Source organism: Protopterus annectens, chromosome 1.part0 (genome assembly GCF_019279795.1).
Source record: "Protopterus annectens isolate FY-2018-M chromosome 1.part0, PAN1.0, whole genome shotgun sequence".
Classification (NCBI taxonomy): Eukaryota; Metazoa; Chordata; order Ceratodontiformes; family Protopteridae; genus Protopterus; species Protopterus annectens.
Genome location: NC_056725.1, coordinates 668,377,331 through 668,395,215, shown reverse-complemented (window position 1 = coordinate 668,395,215; position 17,885 = coordinate 668,377,331).

Below are 17,885 nucleotides of genomic sequence, written 5' to 3'. Positions count from 1 at the left end.
TGTGAGTGTCCATTGACTACTGATTTTGTGGACATTCTCATGTACTACACTTCCCTTACCCCTTCTTTAGCACTGTTGCTGATGTCACTCACCTTCAAAGATACCTTTGGAAAACTCCATAACATATAAGCTCTGTGGCACATGCAATAACTGCATAACACTGTAATAACAATGCGCAGTCAGGTAGTGGTTTGAAACTGAGTACTGGTAAGTTTGTGTGCATGTCATCAGTATCCTGTGTGAGTGAAGGGGTGAATGTGTACTGACAGGATCCATTGCAGTGTGCATTTTGCTACCTCATTATGTTGAGGACCAATATGTCCCATTGTCTGCATTACAAGGCCGACAGTTTTCAAACACTGTACAGGTTGTTATAGACAATCCTCAGTCATAAATGTGTACAGCCATGTGCAATTACTATGTGAGAGTATGGAGTAGTAAACAGTATAAGCAACTGTTATAATACCCAGATACCAATCTGCACCCACAGATCATGCACAAGCACACTTGGCTCTTGCTCTCTTACACCCTTCTTTTCTTACTTTCTCTTTGTCTCTGTCTCTGTCTCTCTCTCTCTCTCTCTCTCTCACACCATGTCTGGTGGATGTGGAAAAGTACATCTGTTTTGCATAGGCAGCAGCTTGAGTTTTGTAAGGAATGCTCATGATCAGCTGATGGCCTGTGCATGAATTGCAGTCCACAACTTGCTAATTGCACGTGGAACAGCTGTGGTATCATTCCTATAGCCAATTGCATGGAAACACACTCCTATAACTAAGCACTTCATGTGGCTATTGGCCCTTTTCCTTCACTGTGAGCAGGACTTCATGTAGCTGTTTGACAAACAGCATCAGAGAGGGTAGTTGGAAATACCTCTTACAACATACACTGTAATGACAGGCCAACAAACAAGAGGGGGATGTTCCAGACATGGGGACAGAATGTAATTATTGCTGTTCTACATTTGAAGTAATGTTAGTTTAACAGGGTTTGTGTGAATATAGCTGTTCTACATGATTTAAAGTCTAGCATGACAATGTTATGTGGTTGAGGAAACTCATACCTGTAGGGCTATCTGCAGACTGTCCAGAGTTTGGAGTCTTGCATGTGTTGTGTTACTCACACATTTCCTATCTTTAGATATGCAGTAGCATACTCTGATGATTGCAGTCAGTACATGGTGACATCCGTGTGAGTTACTGACTTCATATCCCTCCGAAGAGATATGTCAGATTATCACAGCAATATGTCAGTATTGGCACTGTGTTTGTGCCTCTGTCCCTCAAGTCTGTCACCCTTTGTCCATATGTCAGGCAGTAAGAGGTGCATATGTACAGTACATCATTATTTACTGATATCATAACTCATTGATAACAAGCCAGTGAGTTAACAGAGTGCTAGACATGTTATGTATAGTAGGCCTCATATTTGAGGACAAAACCTGGACATTCTGTTGTAGTGTGTACAGTAGTGAGGTCTGTGTACTTATGGTGATTGTTGACAGAGTGTGTATTGTGAATATGTTACTTGGCCTGTGTACAGACTGTCAAAGGAAAAATATATGTTAAAAATGATCAAAACACGGTAGGTTCAGGTTAAGGCACTTTAATCTTGCAGCAAGGAGACAAAAATGTGCTAATACAGAGTTTGTCTAACCAGAAACAGGAAATGCATTCATTTTTATAGGTTATTAAATTAATCCTGTCCTACTATGCTGACGTAACGAATTACCACCTTTTGGTCATCATCTGCTGACCATCTTTCCCATGATTTTCTGCTGATTTAAACAATTTTTATGTGAAACATCCTGAGGAAAACAACATGGCCTTGGTTACTTTCAGTTAGATACTTGTTATGTTACATTCAAGCTACTATAGCTAAATCAAACACAATGCTAGCAGTTCATTTCTCTAATAAGCCTTTGTCTACCTTATCTCTAAACTACTGCAGCTGCAGAGGTTCCCATCCTCTGAACAAGGCTGTTTGTCTGGAATCATTACATTTATTAAATGGTATATTGTCTATTCAAATGTATCTGACCTAGCAGATTAACACCTGCTTCTCAAGTACATTTCCACAAGGCATAAACAAGAATATTGCTGTGCTAGCAGTTACTAGGTCAGAGGGCACTTGCAAGTTTCAGTAAGCATGCTGCAGTTTCAATTAAGTATATTTTCAGTCTCATGTGAAACTCAATTTATATAAATCACAGTGCATGAGAAATAGAATGAAAAGCGTATTAAAAACACTTGATTATTAATTTGGCATTAAGCATACACATATTAATACATATTTTTCTAACATCTCCCTCCTGTTAATACTTTTTATTCTATTTTCAAAAAAAAGGATAAACAGCTTGCTTCTTTTCCTAACCTCTTCCATTTAGGATTTGCAGTTAAGAAAGTCATTCAGTTTAAACTTTTATGAAAGTGTCTCACATTCTATCAGCTCTTCAAATTCAGTACTTTGATACATAGTTTCAGATACGGATATATCTATGAATTTCTTAATTAATTTTTTCATGCAGGAGATTCTGCAACAAATACAAGCTCCTATTAGGAGTAAACCTACCCCAATAGCAATCAATATGTTTATAAAGATGGAGCCCCACCCCCCCAAAGGCATTCTGAAAAAACTCTGTCAGAGGGTTTGGGCCTGGTTTAGTCATGGCCGACACTTGCTGAATTACCTCGAGATGGTCTTTGATCTCATGCTGATGGTCAGGAATAAACGCACAGCACTCTTCTTTGATTAAAGCGCACGTTCCACCTCTCGCCGCTAGGGTGAAGTCAAGAGCCATTCGGTTTTGAAGCACTACAGTTCTCATGGCATTCAGTTCATCAGTTATCAGTTCAAGGGCAGAAAAGGTTGCATTACTCATTATTTTGAGAAGTTTAGACAGTTTTCACAGTTTCCATATTGATTTGACTCTGCCATACATGGGTGATATACCTGCCCAGGATATAACAGCATTGCTCAAGTCCATGTGCACAAGTTTGCTTCCCACATTACGATGGTCTTTTCACCCAGCTTCGATTCGTCCCACTGGATTTTCCCATTTCTTAACAGTCTTTTTGGTTACATCTTGAGTATTTCGAATACTCTCCTGAGGCAAAGCTGCAGTGTGTCGGATGGCCAGAACCAGGTATCCCAAAAAACAACTGCCAGACCAATTCTCAGGTAACCATTTATATGCCTTTTTTCCACATACAAAATAACAGTCCTCTACCTTTGTCATTACTTTGTTACAAAATGACTGCCCTGCATGAAACATTTTCCTATCTATCACTGATAACTGTTTGAAAAGTACAGGATTGTGCTGTACCTGATCAAGAGTTTTATGCATAGATTTCAAAAATGAGTCATAATCTGTACTACAAGATCCACTCAAATCATTTGGTTTTCTATAACATTTGTACTGTACAGTAACATTACATTTACTCCATCCAACTTGGATGGAGTCATTTTTATAAAAGCATACAATTCCTTTTTGTGTCACAGGCAAATACAGTGCTACCTTATCTTGTGCTTTAATAGTGACTGTGTCAAAAAACAGATTTTCCCAGGTCTCATTGACCCCTAGGGGGATAGCAGTCATTAACAAACCCCTGTATGCTGTTGGTATGGCCGTACAGACCCAGCAGTTTGAAACATTGAAAGTCTTTGCGTATACACGTGTAATTGCCTGATAAGTGTTAACGTTCGGATGCCAGTCTATGTTTGGTTCATTACATCTAATCAGTTCAACCTTTGTGGCAGGAAAAAAGTACGGCCACAGCAAAAAGAACAGTGTGATTAATATTGCAACAAAAACAATCATACAAGTTTTTTGAAATTGCTCAGTGTCTCTACTCACTCTGTATCTGGCAATTTTGTTCTTGTTGTGCAACAGTAACAAAGTTTTTGTCCAGTTCAAAGTTTTTAACCAGGTTACAGTGTGTCAAATGAATCCAGGAAGCTCGCTCCACGATTTTGACTGCAGTGGGTGTTGACAGCAGTACCTGGTACGGACCTTCCCACTTCGGAGAGCTCCAATTCTTCCGTTTTGTAATCTTCACCCACACCCAGGTGCCGGGGGCTACTGGTGCTTCCGATTTCAGTTGCTCTTTATCTGAAACAGAATTTAACTGCAAAAGTTTGTTATTCAAAAATCTCCTCATATATCCTGCAAGTGAACTGTCAGCCTCCTGCTCAGTAGACATGAGAGGTTTCCATTGAGGTGTATAATATGCCCTCCCAAACAAAGTTTCAAAAGGAGTTAATCCCTTTACATTTGGAACAGTTTTCATACTCAACAGTGCTAAAGGCAAACAGTGCACCCAATTTTTCTGTGTTTCTTCTATCAATTTCCTAAGTCTGTTTTTCAGTACCCCATTATGTCGCTCTACTAGCCCTGCAGATTGAGGGTGATACGCACAGTGATTCTTTAACAATATTCCAAAATAACGACTAAGTTGTTGGATTGTTTGGTTCACGAAATGTGTCATGTTATCACTATAAATCTTTTCCGGTATCCCAAATCTGGGTATAATTTCTTTAACAAGGGCCTTTGCAACCGTAGCTGCATCTGGATTTTTAGTTGGAAATGCTTCTACCCATTTGGAAAACATGTCTATAATAACTAAGCAGTATTTTTTATTCTCACATTTATTTAATTCTATGAAGTCCATACAGATAGTATGGAACGGATATGGTGGTGTAGGAAAATTCCCTCGCTTAGGCTTTAATGCCCCTAGTGCATGATGCTTGTTACAAACATGGCATGCTGCACAAAATTTTTTTGTATAGTATGTAAACCCATAGGTTGTAAACACTCGATTCACTAACTGTACCATCCCCCTGTTGAGACATGGCTCTGCCCATGCCTCAACAACGCTGCATATCTAAACAAATTAGATGGCAAAATCGGTTTCTTTTCCTTGGAGATGTACAGTCCCTTTTCAAGGATTGCTCCTCTTTTTATCCACTTTTGTTTCTCAAGATTTGTAGTAAGTGTCTGCATTGTTTTTAACATTTTTAAATCTAAAGTCTCTGAGGGTTGTAATTCCTCACTCAAAAGAAAAGTTTCTGTGGCTGAAGCTGCCTGCTTTGCAGCTGTATCAGCCCGTGCATTACCTTTTGAAATTCTATCCTGTTGTTTTGTATGAGCTATGCATTTGCAAATAGCTACTTTCTTAGGTAACTGAATTGAATCTAACAAGTCTAAAATAAGTTGCGCATGATTAATCGGTTTACCAGTAGATGTTATCATTCCTCTATTTTTCCACTGCTGCACAAAAACATGTACAGTAGAAAAAGCATACTGACTGTCAGTATAAATGTTTACTTTCTTACCTTTTGCTAAGGTACATGCCCTCGTTAAGGCAATCAATTCTGCTGCTTGTGCAGATAAGTTGTGTGGTAAAGATTTTGCTTCTAAAGTTTCAGTATCAGAAACAACTGCATACCCCACTAGGTTCTGTCCTGTAGGACCCCTCCTGCACGAGCCATCCACATAGCATGTCACCTCGGCATCATCCAAGGGAACATCCGTAAGGTCTTGTCTAGGTAATGTCTTTTGCTCAATCTCCTGCAGGCAGCAGTGCGGTTTGCCATCTACAGGGGTTGGAAACAAAGTTGACGGATTTAAAGTTGTACATCGTTCAATTGTCATATGAGGTTGGCTCAACAGAATAGTCATACAGGAAAGATGCCTAGCTGGAGAAAGATATGCTTCTTTTTCTTGCAGTAAAATAATTGCGACTGCATGAGGCACTCTCAATGTGAGAGGGTGGAATAATACTACTGAGGCTGAAGCCTGCACTGCCATTGCAGCTGCAACTACTGCTTGTACACAGTGGGGCAAAGACCGCGCCACTGGATCTAACTGTGATGAATAATAAGCTATGGGGCGTTGTTTATCCCCATGTTGCTGTGTCAATACTGATGTCATATAACCTTGCTTACACTCTACAGTCTGAATAAACTGCTTGTTATAGTTTGGTAATCCTAAAACTAAGGATGATGCTATCAATTGTTTTAGTTTACAGAAAGCTGCTTCTGCTTCAGGTGTCCATTGTAATAAATCCTGTGCAGCCATCGGCTTTTTAAATATTAAATCAGCCAGTGGAGCAGATTCCAAAGCATAGTTTGGTATCCAGCTCCGACAAAAATTAGTAGTTCCCAGGAAGAACATCATTTCCTTCTTGGTAGTTGGTCTAGGTGCTTGTAAAATCGCTGTTTTTCTGTCTTCATCTAATATTCTACCTTCTTTGGATATTACATATCCTAAGTATTTAACTTGTTTTCTCCAAAGCTGTAACTTGTCTTTGTTTACTTTGTGACCTTGAGTAGCTAAAAATTGTAACAAAGCTGTTGTGCCTTCTTTGCATTCTTGCTGGGTGGGGGCTGCCAGCAGAATGTCATCTACATAAAGTAGAATCTGACTACCTTTCGGTGGGATAAATCCCGCCAGGTTGCTTGCCATTTCCTGTGCAAATATTGTTGGACTTTCACAATACCCCTGTGGTAATCTGGTATATGTGTACCGCTTTCCCTGAAATGTGAATGCAAACCAATATTGGCTGTCAGGGTGTATCGGTATAGAGAAAAATGCATTACTTATGTCTACCACTGAAAAATATTTCTGTTCTGGCTTTAAATCATTCAGTAAGGTGTGTGGATCTGGCACCGTTGGTGCTCTGGGTATAACTGCATTGTTTACTGCTTGTAAGTCTTGGACCATACGCCATTCCCCGTTTGCTTTCTTGACAGGAAATAAAGGTGTGTTACATGGTGAATCAGAAGATTCTATTAAGACTCCTTCCTTAAGCAAGGCTGCTATGATAGGTTTGATTTCCATCTCTGCATCCTTTCTCAAGGGATACTGTCTTTTCTGAGGTCTAAATGCTGACTTTGGTGTTATGGTAACTGGTCCTGCTGTTCGTATAAGTCCTACATCTGATTTCCCTGCTGACCAGAGAATGTCTGGTATGTCCCGCAAGGCTTTTTCCTCTTCTTCCAATAAGAGTAATACTCAACTATTCTCACTAGCCTGTGAGTGTACAGCTGGGTGTGTCTGTGTGATCCAGTTTAATTTCTGTTTCTGTACTCCCTGTTCTGAGAGTTCTAATTCTGTCTGTTTTTCCCACCTTGTGTCTTTTTCACCTAAGTCTGCCCATTTTAAAGTTTTATTCTTAGTCAAACTAACATGGGAAGTCGATTAGATTTGTAAAGTGCTAAAAATTCCTGGGGCAATGAACAGCTTGCTACACTGTTTCCTTCTGCATCCCATTACAAGTTTCGCAATACTAGCCTGTTTGCATGGTTTTGAAACAATTTTTGTTCATAATCTTTATCAGGACCTGGTCTATTACAGTAATATAGAGTACAATGCAACAAATGCTGTTTGACAATGTCGAGGGAGGGGAACTTGCTGATAGCTACATTCATTAGTTCTTTAGTTACTGCCCCAGGACCAGTCGTAACCAAGTCCTAGCTGTACCAATAATACATTTCACCCTCCGGTCGCACTGCAAAAGTGTCCATTTGTCGCTGTGCTTCCATAACCTGCATGGTTGGAACTACAGCTATGCCAAATATCTGCATTAAATCTCTACCCAAAAGATTCACTGGGCATTTTGCAGAAACTACAATTTTACTTTTCTGAGTCATCCCTGAAACAGGGTCTATTACTGTAATGTCACGGGAGAGTGGCTCCCGGTACAGCTGTCCATTAGCTGCTTTCACTAGTATATAATCTGGTGATTCTGTGCCTTCCGGTAGTTTGGAAGGGTGTATCAGGGTGCATGAAGCCCCTGAGTCACACAAAAATTTAACTTTCCTCCCCTCCACCAGAAGCGTCACTTCCGGTTTCGTGTCTGCTAAGTAAAGGTCTAAGCTCAAAAGAGCTAGGTCTAAAATTTTATTTTCTTCTACATCTGTGTATTCATATACATCCTCTACCCCTTGTGTCACATCCTCTCCTCCTGCTATCACATTTACACTTACCTTTTCCTGCTTACTCTCATCTAATGATTCCTGACTATCATATAGTCATTCCTCATCCTCCTTATTTTCTGTAGTCGCCTTTTTGTTTAGCCTGCAATCCCTTGCCAAATGTCCTTTTTTCCCACATTTAAAACACTCGCCCTTTTTCTTTCTTTCCTCGAAATCTTCTGATCGTTTGTCAGATTGTTTATTTCCCTGGGTATTTTTCTTACCCTTTTTCCCAGTTTGTTCTACAAATACTTCTGACCCATGTTCTGCAGAAAATACTTGGGTTTTCTTTTTCTTTTTACTATTAAAATGTCTTTCTGCATGTCTAGCATATTTAAGTAAGGCTTGTAACCTACTTGTTCGATGATCTATCATATGCTTCGTAATGAAGCTACTAATAGGTGCAATGCAACCTTTCAAAAATGCATTTTTCAATTGTTGTTCATACGGGGAATCATTTGTTTGATTTTCAGGAACTGTCATGCCACTATGATTGTTAAAGCATTCTAATAATCTGACATAGTACCCATCTACTGTTTTTTTTTTCTTGCTGTATGCATTGATTAATACAAGTCCAATCAGCCCTAGGCTTCCACTTTTCAGAGATTCGGTTTGTTAGACCCTTTACTCTGCCATCCAGTTCTGCATCAGTATGTGGGAGTGGTCTAAGTTGTGCGTCACGAGGATTCCAGCTGCCACAAATCATGTGCCAATCTGGACCTACAATTTGTCTAACTACTTTTTCTACTTCCTCTCCATTCAAATGGTAACTTAATCTCATACCCTGTAAGTCTTTTAAAAATTTTCTAAAATTCACCTTTGGGTGGGGAATACCTTCTGTGGCTTTCCGGATATCTTCCGGTGTCCACGGTCTATAAACTAAAAGAGTTGGATCTTGTCCTGCCTGTCCTGCCTGAGGATTCGGTACTTCTATGAGCGGACATATTTCTTCTTCGCTCATAGCTTGTGAAGCTCTATTTAATTCATTTAATTCAATTTCCCTCCTCAAGTCGCATGTTCGAGATCTGGTCTCGATGGGATCCCTGACAAATGGTTGTGCTTTTGCAGGGACAGCTGGGTATAGCGGAGGTGGATCAGCTCATCCACTCGCTTCATGTTTTGGTAACGGAAGTGGAGGGGGCGAAGGAGGGGCCGTCGCTATTACCAAATTATTATCTTCTTTGTCTAAAAACATCGTTTTTGAATTTTTAATTCTTTGCTCCCTACGATTTGCTTCCCCAAGCCACCTGTGCCCCTGAGGGACTTCTAATTGTCTCTGCTTTTTTTAACTGACCTTTCGCATCTATTTTTAACTGTTTTACAAGTTTCATAAGTGCAAGTTTATCTAAATTACCCCCGAATTTGTACTTATCGACTCGTTTGGTATAATATTTAACATTATCGGCACGCTGTAGTTGCATATACTTTGCATCTTCAGTTAGGGGCGTGTCCCGGGAACCTTTTGTGCACTGATTTCCCATTGGTGTCTTAGCTAAGCTGTAAATTGTTATGTAACCCTTTCTATCATGTGGTACCACAAATCTACACCTTTTTCACAGTTTATCTAGAATAACTGTCTACCTATTCTGTTTCCCTGATCTATGACAAAAAACAGTAACCCCTTCTTCTGTCTCTAATTTGCATAAGCAAATTTACCTGACAAAAAATAACAGTTCTGTAACTAGTCCCTGATCTTGAAACAGAAATAAGGTAATTCCTCCTTACCTGACCCTCCATGAGTTGATCCACCGGATCGTTGACTCATCCTCCAATCCCAGATCAAAAACAGTGACTGGCCTCTTTTGAATGACAATTCAGTCAGAGGTCTTTCAAAACAGAAGAGCCGATTTGGCCTCTTCTCAGTACGGTTTCATGCCACCGGGCCCAATTCTGACCTAGGTCCAGAGCGAGAGATACGTATTCCGGTCCGAAGGACCAATCTATCAAAGGAAAAATATACTTTAAAAATGATCAAAACACAGTAGGTTCAGGTTAAGGCACTTTAATCTTGCAGCAAGGAGACAAAAACGTTCTAATACAGAGTTTGTCTAATCAGAAACAGGAAATGCATTCATTTTTATAGGTTATTAAATTAATCCTGTCCTACCATGTTGACGTAACGAATTACCACCTTTTGGTCATCATCTGCTGACCATCTTTCCCATGATTTTCTGCTGATTTAAACAATTTTTATGTGAAACATCCTGAGGAAAACAACATGGCCTTGGTTACTTTCAGTTAGATACTTGTTATGTTACATTCAAGCTACTATAGCTAAATCAAACACAATGCTAGCAGTTCATTTCTCTAATAAGCCTTTGTCTACCTTATCTCTAAACTACTGCAGCTGCAGAGGTTCCCATCCTCTGAACAAGGCTGTTTGTCTGGAATCATTACATTTATTAAATGGTATATTGTCTATTCAAATGTATCTGACCTAGCAGATTAACACCTGCTTCTCAAGTACATTTCCACAAGGCATAAACAAGAATATTGCTGTGCTAGCAGTTACTAGGTCAGAGGGCAACTTGCAAGTTTCAGTAAGCATGCTGCAGTTTCAATTAAGTATATTTTCAGTCTCATATGAAACTCAATTTATATAAATCACAGTGCATGAGAAATAGAATGAAAAGTGTATTAAAAACACTTGATTATTAATTTGGCATTAAGCATATACATATTAATACATATTTTTCTAACACAGACTGTGGTAGATGTCATTGTCCTTGGTCCTCTTCTAGCTGATGCTGCATGCAGCTCCAGTTTATGGTACCCTGTCAGCGTACATGATTGTAAGGCCAGATTGACACATATCCCATACCACAGTCAGGCATCAGACTACACTGTGTATTGGCTCAGTATATGTAGGGTTACTGTGTGAGTGGCTTATATGAGGGTGGTGTTGTTCACACAGTACATATACTGTAATATTACTTAGGCTTACCATAATGTGCCTATGTTCAGACTGGTTGTAGGTATGCACTTTCACACTGGTGTCTGTTACTCCGTGCTGTTACATGCCTGTAATGCCTGCTATATTTGCAAGTACATTTGTATTCCCCCATAGGAAACTTGGGACAGTGTTGTGACAATCTGCTTGTAGTTTGAACAGTGCTTTGTGACATGCCTAGCAGCTCAATGTATTTATCTAGTGTGATGTTATGTCCAGATATTTGTCAGATGAACTGTTACCTGGCCATCATAACTGTTGTGTATGTCTGAAAAAATGCTGTGATGGTGTAAAGATGTATGTCACTAAGTAGTGTGAAGTATGTGGGCTTGGGACCTCTGCTCCTCTCGTTAATATGTGTTAGGACAGACAAGAGTGTGTGAATGCATCAACTGTGTGAGCTTATTTATTCCAGTATTTTTGTGATATCCCCATGTACATGGCTGTAAGGTCAGGCTTGGTCCGCACATCTTACACTAAGGAGTTCTGTGTATACCTCTGCACTGACCAGATTGTATCAGACTGTCCACATTTATTGGTCAAATCTCTGCTGTATTCCACAGGATAATTACTGTGATTTGTGTAGTACTTCACTATGATGATCTTGTGATGTCTGTCAGTAACTGATGGCATACATGTCAGTATCAGAAATCACCTCCCCACACAACATGTCTGTTAACACAACCCCTGTTACTGTAGCAACATTCCACATTTATACCTGCAATACTTACATGGCATCCCCTTGCATTAAGAGGTTGTGACTACTGGTGCTGAGGTGTGACTCCAGTACAATGTTATGGTCATATGTATTATATAAATATATATATATATATATATATATATATATATATATAAATAATATACAAATATATATATAACTATGTATAGAAATATATATGTGTATGTACATGTATACATATATCTACATATGTAGATATATGTATATAAATATATATGTGTATGTACATATATATATATATATATATATATATATATATATATATATATATATATATATATATATATATATATCCTTATGTGTAGACATGACTGTTGTATACGCCTTCCCAGATATATCACATCATATTTATCTGATATGTGTTATTTAGATATAACAACACACTTGATTCAACACTAATATCAATAACAAGTACTACACAATTGTAGAAGTCAAAGCAGCTGTTCAATGCTATTCAGTATGTGTACTGACAGATACATTGGAAAAAACAGCAACCATCTTCCCAGCTGTGATGGCTTAGTGGTTAACTTCTGTGACTGTAGTGTACATGGTCCTGTGGTCAAAACCTGCAAAGGCTGTTTGTTTTGTTGCTAGGCAGAACAAGAGCTGTTGGATACAGTGTAGTTAAGGCAGTTTTGAGCAACTTTAAGCATGTTTGTGCGGGTTTGCCCAACGTTAAGTGCAGCTAACGTACGGTTAAACGAAAAGGCACTTACATCATGTAGGCTTCGTTTACCAGTGCACAAATCTGCTTAGCATTTACATTTAAGCAATGGTTATACCTGTTAAGCCATAGTAAACAGTGAAGACATTCCAGTCTGATAAAATAGCAGGGTAATGACATTTTTAATAAGTGTATTTAATTCCATGTACATAACATGCTTCTATGTGCTTCTATGTGCTGTCATTACAGTAGCAAGGGGTGTGAGTATACTGTCTGGGACACCTGAATATATATGGCTAGTACAATAATCTGTTCATTTTGTATGTGTTTCATACATGGGTAGTATCCCAGGTTATATGCAGTCACACTTGCATGTGTTGTATCATTATGTTACTAATGTTAACAGTGCTTTCCCAAGTAAGAGTAGATTGCAGATTGTAGTACTGGAACCATACACCCCTGCATGCAAAGCTGGATTCTGAGTACTGACCATCGTGTTCTTGGTGTGTGAGCTGTGTGTTATTAAGTACTTGCTACTGGATATTGATCTGATATGTGGATATTAACTGTAAACTGCTATGTGTATAGGACATGTAATTGAGGGCTGCTGTCTTGTAATAATGACATACCTATCAGTGTCAAACATCTGTCTGTCAAAACATTAATCCTAATGCATAACCTGTTGGCTAGCTGATTTCTGTCTGTCCTCTGTACAGATGTGCAAATGCCAGGTATCCATCTGGGCTGCTCACAGGCAATCTATGCTTGACTGACACTGACATGTCTGCCTAGCTATGTTATGAATGCCACAGCTAGGAAACCCCACCTTATATGCACCAAATGCCATGAATACCTCAACTAGACTACCACAGTCAATAGAACATGCATGGGTACAGGTATCCAACTCAGACACTAGCCATGTTATGTAATATATGTTGCATACATGTCAATTGGAGCACCTCACTGTCCCTCTGAAAGAGACAACCAGATGACTGGATGTTGCATTTAACTTTTACCCTGAGGATCACTCACATGGTATCAGTTGACAGATGGCCTGCTGACAAATGTCAGGTGGCATGATACCACTGTACCCACATACCCCTACTCTTCTCATCTCTCCATGGACAATATCCTGGTACACACCTAGGAACGCCTGCACCTATGTACCCCAGTACTGACACATGTGTTAGTGTGCATTGCTGAGAATAACAGTGTCTGTGTGTTTTTAAACCTGCAGTTGATAATAGCCTTAGGACCTTCTCACACACACTGCATCCCCCATTGCCATAGTTAGAAATAGCTGCTGCTGTAATTCACATTAAATGTACCTTGTCACACTCTTCACCCTATGGGCTACCTGGAGCTTGCAGTACCAGCACAACACTGTTGTACAAATGGCTAGATAGGCATGGGTAACCCTCTGAGTCATGGCAAGTGTGTATATGTGTGCAAGTGTGTATATTTGTAGGATACAGCACTCTGAGGACACATTCTCTAAATACAATACACCTGGCCATACAATATAAGGCATACTGATGTTGCTGATATTAGGAGATCCATGACAAACCATCACCCTACTATCCATGAGGCATGTGCAATAAATGCATATCCCTGTAGTACCACTGACAAGATAGACAAGAGGTTGTATTGCAGTCTTGGTCAATGTGTGATTGTGGGTATGTCAGAGTATTACCATGGTTTCAGTGAGTAAAATATCCAATGTGGGGTGTGGGTGCTGGGTATACTGTCTTTACACCATGGTACCCCCAGTACATGTCCCAAGGTCCACTGTCTAAGGACCACTGTCACCATCAACCATACAGGTAACTGAGTACACTATCCAGCGCAATGATGCATGTGCTGTGTGCAAATTATCTGTAACAGAATGGACTAACTGACAAGGTAGTCAGCACTGATAAACCCAGGTCTCTCAGATGAGTGTATGACTGTTATGTGTTTGCCAATGTGTATATGACAGCATTGCATACTATATATTGCCCATTAACACCCAGTACATCCCCCATTACCATATTGTGCAAGGCCTGGTGATGTTCCTCACTTAACAAGAGACTTGGGACACACCTCATCCTAAAAGCTGTGTTGTGTGTGCAATTAAGGCCAAACACATTAGTAGCAATAAGTACCTAGGTAGTGGTTCTACTCTCAGTGTTGCCAAGTAAGTGTTTGTGTATGTGAAGGGATCTACTTCAGTTTGCAGAATGTATATGCCCATTAGGTCATCTGTCTGAGAACTGACTGGCAAATGCAAACATTTCAAAGGAATCATGTCATGGAAATTCATTCCATCAAAACTAGTAGTAGATGTGTAAATGCCCTCCCCCACTATATAGCTGCACAGTGATACTGGAGTTGGTATATATAGTTGGCTGTCAATGTTGTAGACACAGCCACCCTTATTGGGGTTATTGTTGTGTGAATCCCCATGCTTAGTCTGCTGTAATACTGTACAGTGTATGTTAACAGGTTAGGTAATCATCACTCACACTATGTGTGGCTCTACACCACCTCACACCCGCCAATGTGTAGGGCTGTGCCGCCCACACCAGCACACCTATATTTACCAATGCAGGGATTGCACTACATTTGGGAAGGGGACATATATCCTGTCAGTACTATCATCGATGACATTAAAGTAGCAGACTGATTATTTACTGATGTGATGTTTTGCCTGCTATGTCTTGGTGGAATTACATAGGCTAAAATGGGTTCACTGCAAAATTAAGTACATCCATGTGTACAGTATTCTCTGTGTATTGCATCAACACCAAAGCCTCTGTGTGTGTATGGTATACACAAAGATGTGGTGTGTGCCACCCAGTACACTTACCATTGTCCACTGTAGGAGGGCTGCTGACATCAGCCACCATGCACTCAACCGTTTACACCCCTCAGACCTATCAGCCATTTGGCACATGTAGTAACTCTTATACAGACCTGTTACTTGTGTTCAGCTGTACCCAGGATATGACACAGTCAATGTGTCACCATAGTGCCATAGCCCTTGTAGGTAACGACAGCAGATCAACATCTTGCTGACACATAGATACCTACAACACAAACTGAATACATTATGGAGACCACTATCAGTCAGTGTTAATAACAGCTATAACGCATCATGGCTGAACAGCTACACATCCTGATATGTAAGCATTAAACTTTCCTGCTGAAAGCATGTTACACAGCATTGCATTGCTGCACCTTAATGCATTCACCCTGTGCATCATAACCATATTAGCCTGTCCCTCCATCAATGGTATGGATGACAGGGATGTGGCACAGGTATCATCATATGCACAGGGTGTGTTGTGTATTTGCCAGAGACCTAGGCTGAGCCATATGGTTGACATCATGTGTGGGTGTTAGGGGGTTTCATTATTAATTAGGCTGTGCAGATGTGGGTTGTGTAGGTATGGAGGTGCCCTAGCTTTGTTGGTGATGTGTGTGTGTGTGTGTGTGTGTGTGTGTGTGTGTGTGTGTGTGTGTGTGTGTGTGTGTGTGTGTGTGTGTGTGTGTGTATGTATGCACACAGTTCGGCCATGTGGCTGCCCTATACAGGGTTTTTTGAGAGCTGCAGACTGTTCATGGCAGGGTGTCTAGTTCACCATCTCAGGCCATGGACATGAGAACTGTGCCTGCCAGGGGTTTCACGGGCACTACCAGGTACAAGAACAGATATGCTACTCTCTCCTGATGATGACACATGTCTGCTGGATCCGGGTCCCTGTTGGGACCAGCCGGGTCATGTGCACATAGCCTGCTGTGTTCTGGTGTGGACAGCACCCCCCTGCAGTGCTGGTGCTGGTACTGCCACTATGGGAGCGGCTCTGACTTGTTGCATGTCCACATAGACCTCCACCTGTTGGTGTTGCTGACCTACATCCACATGGATGCCGCCCTACTCCCACCATATGCTCTAACATGGAGAATGCATGGCCAGGATTCCCACCATCTCACCCAACCATCTATTCATGTTGCAATAACATATTTGTATAAGCATTAAATAATGTGTCCATATAAATAAAAACTATTATTATAAAAAACCTAAGGACTAATATATAGCAAATTTCCTGTCCATATATGTGTACATATATACAGACACTGAGTAAACTGCATGTCGAATGCGAAACTAATGTTGAACTGATCAAGCTGTTATAGAGAGTGCATATAAGAAGAATAGTGCTACTAGATAAGTCATAATACTTGTTTGATGTTCCTACGTCTCCTTAAAACGGGCTTGATGGATGCCATTTCATTGAGTCCCCTGCCTTTATCTGCTCTTAATTTTATAATCTATAACATAGGAGATGTGAAGTACCCTTGTATTTTGTTTTTATATATGAAAACATCTCATATATATTTTTGTATATTATTCTATATAATAAGTATTGTTTGATGCAATGGCTTGTTTTTAATATTTGTTATTATATGTAATGTTACTTTAAATGAATTAATTGACTGCAGGGTCTGATTGGGTAGCATATATTTTGAAATTGTATATAAGTCATTTTGTTTTAAGGTGAATGTTTGAAAGATCTGATGATGCTTTTTAGCGAAAGCGCTTATCTGTCTAGACACCAGTGAATAAATTATGTTTTATTAGTATATTCTTTCCTGTTTCACTCCGTCCTCATTAGCTCACTGATTTTATATTTGCTCTTTTTGGATTTGGCAATGGAGTGTTCATCGGGTTATTTGGCGGTCAGTTTACCAATAACTTCAAATACTGAAATGTGTTACTATTCATGTTCCATGTTGAAACACTATCATTGGTGGCCTGTTACTAACAATGTAACCTGCATGCCATTGTAATAGCCACTATGGTTCCATATATGCATGTGCTCTGTTTGCTATGCAACTGTTCCAAATCAGGTGTTTTGGGTTACTGGGAATATGTATGCATGCTGTTATAACTAATCCTGGATTGTGTTGACTATTACTACCCACATATGTTCTAAAACTGCAACACAATACCATGTTTGGGAAGGTTGTTCCCAGCAGAACCACCTTTCCCACCTCATCTGGCCATGGCACCAGGACACAGCACATCTGGGACCCAACCTGGGATCTCGTCATCTGCTGGTCCTGCACTACCTTCAGGTGAAACCACCTCAGGGGATGGGGCCTGTCCGCCCCTGGGAGCATGCACAGACAGGATCCTGTAACCTGACATCAGGTCCAGGGTCTGGTGCATAGGGAGCTCTGCAGGGAATTATGGGATCAGCTACACCACCTTGAGGCCCTCGTGACAAACATAGAGGTTCAGCCTGCCCCTCCTGCTCAGCCCCCAGCACAGCCACCTTCAGGGCCGTGAAGGTGCAGTGGTGACTGCCCATGGGTGGGGACCTCAGTCCCACTGTTTCCATTTGGGGGCTCTTGAGCTTCCAATTTTCAGACACCCCTCCCTGTCCAAGGTATTTAGCCACCAGATGTGTCATATACCACCCCTGTACTCTGTCTTGTCTGTCATGAATGCTTTCTGAACCAACCTACCTCCCAATATATACCTACTATCCTTCCCTAACATCCCACTCTCA